The sequence below is a fragment of the Salvelinus sp. IW2-2015 genome, linkage group LG3 (genome assembly GCF_002910315.2).
Source record: "Salvelinus sp. IW2-2015 linkage group LG3, ASM291031v2, whole genome shotgun sequence".
NCBI lineage: Eukaryota > Metazoa > Chordata > Actinopteri > Salmoniformes > Salmonidae > Salvelinus > Salvelinus sp. IW2-2015.
The window spans coordinates 23,250,179-23,257,315 of record NC_036840.1 but is presented as its reverse complement, the minus strand read 5'-3'; the positions used below and the strand labels follow the sequence as shown (position 1 = coordinate 23,257,315).

At 40.7% G+C, this 7,137-nt stretch overlaps 2 non-coding genes across 2 annotated transcripts; both read left to right on the top strand.

The window, feature by feature from the left end:
* Positions 1-5,525: 5,525 nt before the first annotated feature.
* On the top strand, positions 5,526-5,598 carry trnav-aac (transfer RNA valine (anticodon AAC)). The gene has a single exon. It is a non-coding gene; the product is annotated as a tRNA-Val (tRNA).
* A 1,467-nt stretch (positions 5,599-7,065) lies between these two features.
* trnad-guc (transfer RNA aspartic acid (anticodon GUC)) lies at positions 7,066-7,137 on the top strand. The gene has a single exon. It is a non-coding gene; the product is annotated as a tRNA-Asp (tRNA).

Below are 7,137 nucleotides of genomic sequence, written 5' to 3'. Positions count from 1 at the left end.
GGAGCCTGTTCTCCGATTTAAAGTGGCACCAGCCTCCACTGAAGTCGGACGATCACCTCCCTCCACCCGTCTGTCTGTGTACTTCAAACGCTCCATTCTCACATGTTGCAGACCCGTAATTTGTTAACATTTAAACCTCATGAATATTACAATATACTGTACCATAAGCAGAAAATTATACTCCGTTGGAATGCAGAGGTGAGCCCACATAATGTCATCCCACATTTATGGCACCCTGTAATGCTCTACTGTAAATATCAACTCTTATAGTAATATATAACAATTCTTGTCGTATTTGTTCTGTATTGCAGTTATATTCAGTTATCCTCTAAATAAAATTCTCATTCAGTGAAACTTTTGTTGATTTGCGTGTTAAAAGCAGTCTCTTCACGGCAAACTCGAAATCCACTTTTGAATTCATGATTCACATCGTTGAACAGTCTTTCGTTCACAATGAAAAAATACAATAGAATACAACTGTAGAGCACAAAGCTCTTGAATATGAAATACAAAAAAATGGAGTGACAAATCAATGGACTGTATTTTTGGGGGTTTTGAATGAAGGGATAAAAATATAGAGAAATGTAAATGACCCCACAGACAGACGGTAGCATTTTACATTGGTCGTCATTGTCATCTTTAAGCTATATATAAAAAATATAACAAATAAATTTAAAGTGAGGGCAATCCCCTAAACATAGGACATACTGCAAAATATGTTAAAACACCAATAAATTGATGCCTGCATTACATCACCATTCGTGCAAATATAACCCTCCACTCCTCACGCTCAAATGTTGATGCTGTTGGTCCCTGTAAATTGGGAGACGTAGGACGTCAGGGCGGGATTGGTGGGGATCACTTTGATAGGCAGGTTCCAACTGAACGTATCCACGTCAACATGCTCCGCCCCCCATCCACACAGTGACCTCTGATTGGTTCTGCAGCACGGTGGGCGGTTCCATGAGCTCTCGGGACGTGACAAACTCAAAGTGCAGACGCCATCGTAGGGTCACTGTGTACAAGTTGAACATGTTATAGTTAGTTTAGGTTGTTATAGAAGTGTCTGAAGTATAGTTAGGCTGTACAGGCAGAAGGACTCAGAGGGTTGAGAAGCTACTCCTATGGACGGATTCCCATACAGATTTAACCTAGTCTTTATTGGAAGTCCTTCTTAGACCAAGACTAGGCTTAATCTGTGTCTGGGAAACCATCTTATTGTGATGGCACTGTGACTCCCAGAACATGAGCAGCATCCTCAGTCATCTGTAAGAACAATGGTCATTCTAGTCAAGTGCTCAAACCCTCTCTGCTAAGCCAGATAATAAACAAAAAGCAGACAGACTCTAGCAGGGCAGGCTACTCAATAATTATAAACCGAGGACAGGGAGACGAGAGTGGAGGCCTGTGTCCCAGATGGCATCCTATTCCCTATACAGTGTCGTGAAGAAGTATTTGCCCCTTTCTGATTTTCTCTATMGTTGGTGTATTTTTTCGACACTGAATGTTTGCATATCTTCAACCAAAACCTAATATTAGATAAAAGGAATCTGAGTGAACAAATCACAACATTTTGATCATTATTTAATTTAATTTACTTTATAAAACAAAGTTATGCAACACCCAATACCCCTGTGTGAAAAAGTAATTGTTCCCTTAAACAACAACTGATTAGTGGAGGGCAGCGCACAATTGGCCCAGCGTCGTTCGGGTTAGGGGAGGGATTTACAAGTAGGCCGTCATTGTAAATAAGAATTTGTTCTTAACTGACTTGCCTAGTTAAATAAAAGGTTTTAAAAAAGTATGAATATTAAATTACACAATAACTGGTTGAGCCGCCTTTAGCTGCAATGACTGCAACCAAACACTTCCTGTAGTTATTTATCAGTTTCACATCACTGTGGAAGAATTTTGGCCCACTCTTCCATGCAGAACTGCTTTAACTCAGCAACATAAGGGTTTTCGAGCATGAACTGCTCATTTCAGGTGCTGCCACACCATCTCAATCGGGTTTAGGTCTGGACTTTGACTAGGCCATTCCAAAACATTTACATTTGTTTCTTTTCAGCCATTCTGACTTGCTTGTGTTTTAGATCATTTTCTTGCTGCATGACCCAGCTGTGCTTCAGCTCGCGGACGGATGGCCTGACATTCTCCTGTAGAATGATCTAATACAGAGCAGAATTCATGGTTCCTTCAATGATGGAAAGTCATCCAGGTCCTGAGGCAGCAACGCATCCCCAAACCATCACACTACCACCACCATGCTTGACCGTTGGTATATGAGGCTCTTATTGTGGAATGCAGTACATCAGAATGACTGAAAAGAAACAAWTGTAATGTTTTGGAATGGCCTAGTCAAAGTCCAGACCTAAACCCGATTGAGATGGTGTGGCAGCACCTGAAATGAGCAGTTCATGCTCGAAAACCCTCAAATGTTGATTCCACAGAGATGTGAGAGACTGGTCAACAACTACAAGACGGGTTTGGTTGGAGTCATTGTAGCTGAAAGTGGCACAACCAGTTGAGTGTAAGGGGGCAATTACTTTTTCACACGGGAGAATTGGGTATTACATAATCATTTATTTTATAAACGAAGTTATCAAAATGTTCTGTTATCGGTTCACTCAGGTTCCCTTTATCTAATATTAGGTTTTTGGTGAAGAACTAAAAACATTCAGTGTCGAAAAAATTCACAAATACAGAAAATCAGAAAGGGGTCAAATACCTTTTCATGGCACTGTATAGTACATAACTTTTGACCAGGGCACATAGGGAAAAGGGTGGCATTTGGAATGCAACCGGTGACTGAGAAGAGATGGATCTAGGTAAGTAAGTAAGTAAGCAAGCAGAGTGGGCTACGTATCAATGTATGTCCTGAACCCGGGGATGACAATAGGGGGACGGTGTGTGTGTGTGTGTGTAGAGAGTTGGGATTGGGTTATGTACCGATGTCTGTGCTGAAGCCGGGGGTAACATTGAGGGGGGCAGGGAGGGAGAAGTGGCTGGAGGCCGTGTGGAGACAGGASTCTAGGTGACGACCGTGACCCATCACACTGATCGACTGACCGAGACGCCGCTCTGCTCGATCTCCTCCTCACTCTGAAGGCTGACAGAATACTGACGCACACAGACAGACACTTAATATCTTCATTCAGGCAAAAATACGAGTCAGATATACAGTGCATTCAGAAAGTATTCAGACCCCTTGTCTTTCTACACATTTTGTTAAGTTACAGCCMTATTCTAAAATAGATTAAATAAATACAAATATATCAGCAATCTACACAGAATCCTCAATAATGACAAAGCGAAAACAGGTTTTTCAAAATTTTTGCAAATGTATTAAAAACAAAAACACCTAATTTACGTAAGTATTCAAATCAAATGTATTTATAAAGCCCTTTTAATATCAGCCGATGTCACAAAGTGCTTATACAGAAACCCAGCCTAAAACCCCAAACAGCAAGCATTGCAGGTGCTTTCTAGGGAAAAACTCCCTAGAAAGGCAGGAACCTAGGAAGAAACCTAGAGAGGAACCAGGCGTCTCTTCTGGCTGTGCCGGGTTGAGATTATAACAGTACATTGCCAAGATGTTCAAATGTTCATAGATGACCAGCAGAGTCAAATAATAATAATCACAGTGGTTGTAGAGGGTGCAACAAGTCAGCACCTCAGGAGTAAATGTCAGTTGGCTTTTCATAGCCGAGCATTCAGAGTTAGAGACAGCAGATGCGGTAGAGAGAGAGACAGTCGAAAAACAGCAGGTCCGGGACAAGGCAGCATGTCCGGTGAACAGGTCAGGGTTCCATAGCCACAGGCAGAACAGTTTAAACTGGAGCAGCAGCACGACCAGGTGGACTGGGGACAGCAAGGAGTCATCAGGCCAGGTAGTCCTGGGGCATGGTCCTAGGGCTCAGGTCCTCCAGGAGGGGAGAGGGAGAGAATTAGCATACTTAAATGCACACAGGACACCAGATAAGACAGGATAAATGCTCCAGATATAACAGACTGACCCTAGCCTCCCAACATAATTGCTGGAGGCTGAGACCCTTTGCTATGASATACGAAATTGAGCTCAGGTGTATCCTGTTTCCATTGATTCACCTTTGAGATTTTTCTACAACTTGATTGAAGTCCACCTGTGGTAAATTCAATTGATTGGACATGATTTACAAAGGCACACACCTGTCTATATAAGGTCCCACAGTTGACAGTGCATGTCAGAGCAAAAACCAAGCCWTGAGGTCGAAGGAATTGTCCGTAGAGCTCAGACAGGTTTGTGTCAAGGCATAGATCTGGGGAAGGATACCGCAACATTGAAGGTCCCCAAGAACACAGTGGCCTCCATCATTCTTCAATGGAAGAAGTTTGGAACTACTAAGACTCTTCCTAGAGCTGGCCGCCCAGCCAAACTGAGCAATCGGGAGATAGGGGCCTTGACCTTAGTGCTGCCTTTGATACCATCGATGACCACATTCTTTTGGAGAGATTGGAAACCCAAATTGCTCTACACGGACAAGTTCTGGCCTGGTTTAGATCTTATCTGTCGGAAAGATATCAGTTTGTCTCTGTGAATGGTTTGTCCTCTGACAAATCAACTGTACATTTCGGTGTTCCTCAAGGTTCCGTTTTGGGACCACTATTGTTTTCACTATATATTTTACCTCTTGGGGATGTCATTTGAAAACATAATGTTAACTTTCACTGCTATGCGGATGACACACAGCTGTACATTTCAATGAAACAATTGCCCTCGCTAGAAGCCTGTGTTTCAGACATAAGGAAGTGGATTGCTGCAAACTTTCTACTTTTAAACTCGGACAAAACAGAGACGCTTGTTCTAGGTCCCAAGAAACAAAGAGATCTTCTGTTGAATCTGACAATTAATCTTGATGCTTGTAAAGTCGTCTCAAATAAAACTGTGAAGGACCTCGACGTTACTCTGGACCCTGATCTCTCTTTTGACGAACATATCAAGACTGTTTCAATGACAGCTTTTTTTCTGTCGAGCCGGATTCATATTAAAATAAATGATATGGTCCATTGAGACAAATTCATATACAAACTTCTCAATTACACATTGGGTTAAATACTGGTACTGATTTCAGATATGTGCATGTTACTTGGTTGTTTGTGACATACATTGAAGTCAGAGGCACGAAAATGTTGCACTTTGAAAATGTCACCCAATGAGTGAGTCTGTTGTGACCTCTAAATGACGAACAGTGTCAGCACGTTAACGCCTACCTGATTGAGTACCACGACACGGCCGACTGGAAGGACCTGAACCTGAAGTTAGTCTCTGTAGACCTGCAGGACAATCACCTGATCCAGGATACCCGTCTGCCAGGTACCACTGATAATAATATAATACAACTATTATAGGGATTCTGACTCAGGACATACAGTACATGCAGGACATGTAGTCAATCTACCAGGTAAAACAGAATTTCAGAATTGGGGTGCTTCTGTAGGATTAGTTACAAGGATAAAACTATATAGACAGCAAATGCTTGCATCTGGTTTCCGTAGTGTAGTGGTTATCACGTTCGCCTAACACGCGAAAGGTCCCCGGTTCGAGACCGGGCGGAAACAGTTTTTTTGGCGGACAATAACTTTTCTTTTTCAAATTTAGCAGGACAAATTATGGCATGCAATTATGAAATGGAACGCTTTATCCACAGCTATAATTTATTTGTGGCTAAATTATGCTCTCATCAGTAGGATTTAGAATTATATTATTTATATCTATACAGACATGACTAAATATATAATTTTGGCAAATGTATTTAATAAAAATATTTTTTAATTTTTAAAAAAGTATTWAATTATTTGATACATTTATTTCAAATGTAATTTTATCCCCTTCAGATTGGAATGGAGTTTGTTCGTTTTTGTAATTTCAAGATTGCTCTCACACCATATTAGTTTTAGATTATAGGAATGATAATATGCTCTCTCTCCGTCTCTGTCTCAGTGCGTACTGTGTGGCTTTCTGGCTGGCCTCTGTGTGTGTGATGTGTACAAGAGAAAGGCTGGTGGACAATGAGGCTGCCTTCCAGCGATTCAGAGATATATTAGACAGAGGGAGCACTGCCTTCGACAAGCTGCTATGGAACGTTAGTACCTTAACAGCCAGCATTCAGTAATGAATGGGGACTGAATGCAGAAAAAAATGGTTTTGCTTTGTGTTTACACATTCTTCTTCAATTAGTTGGCTAAGACATTGATTCTTGTGATGTTATGTGTTTATATAGTATAGAGTTTGAATTCAAGCAAAAATTCAAAAACTAGCAACTGAGCTTCTGGAATACTAGCGCTGAGCGTTTTACTAAAATGTTGGTTATTTTTTTGTTATTATAAAAAAGATATATATTCATATATTTTTTTTTTTACTTCGGTTCAGTAATTTGAATTCCATTTCGTTCGTTTTTTTCTGTTAGCTCGATTTGCAGTTTCTGTAGAGATAAATTAGGGAGTTGTAGTTTCCCACAGGCCAATATTCAACATGGTTTTGCGCAGAAAACGTGGTAATTAACTACAATGACCAAAATCCGTTGCGTTCCCGCTTAATCTTGTCCAGTCTGCAGGGCAGACAAACAGCGATCAAGAGGGATAGAAAGCAGGTACTTTGCGAGCCTGAAAGTACATGATTTAAGTGATTGTAAATTCATATGAAATATTTACATTGAAGATCTACAAAAATTGTGATTTTGGCAGACAGCGTAGGCAGCAGCTATATAGAGATGAGATCAAATAAAACAAATATTTTTTAAAGTAATGTGAACAACTGATGGTTAATAAGTGATAAGCAGTCAATACCATTAAAGGACTTGTATTAGTTGTTTTATTCTGTGTTGTTACAGCATTCAACCCATATAATGCATTGTGTATTGAATATCAAAAACCGTGATTATTTTTTAATAATCTAACCGAAACCGAACCGACCACAAAAAGCATTAATCGCTCAGTACTATGGAATACCAATGGAAAAGCGTTATGTGCCAGTTCCACATACAGTGTACTAAATACATAACAATTGTATTTAACCCTAACTTTTAGTCCTCGTTAGTATAGTGGTCAGTATCCCCGCCTGTCACGCGGGAGACCGGGGTTCAATTCCCCGACGGGGAG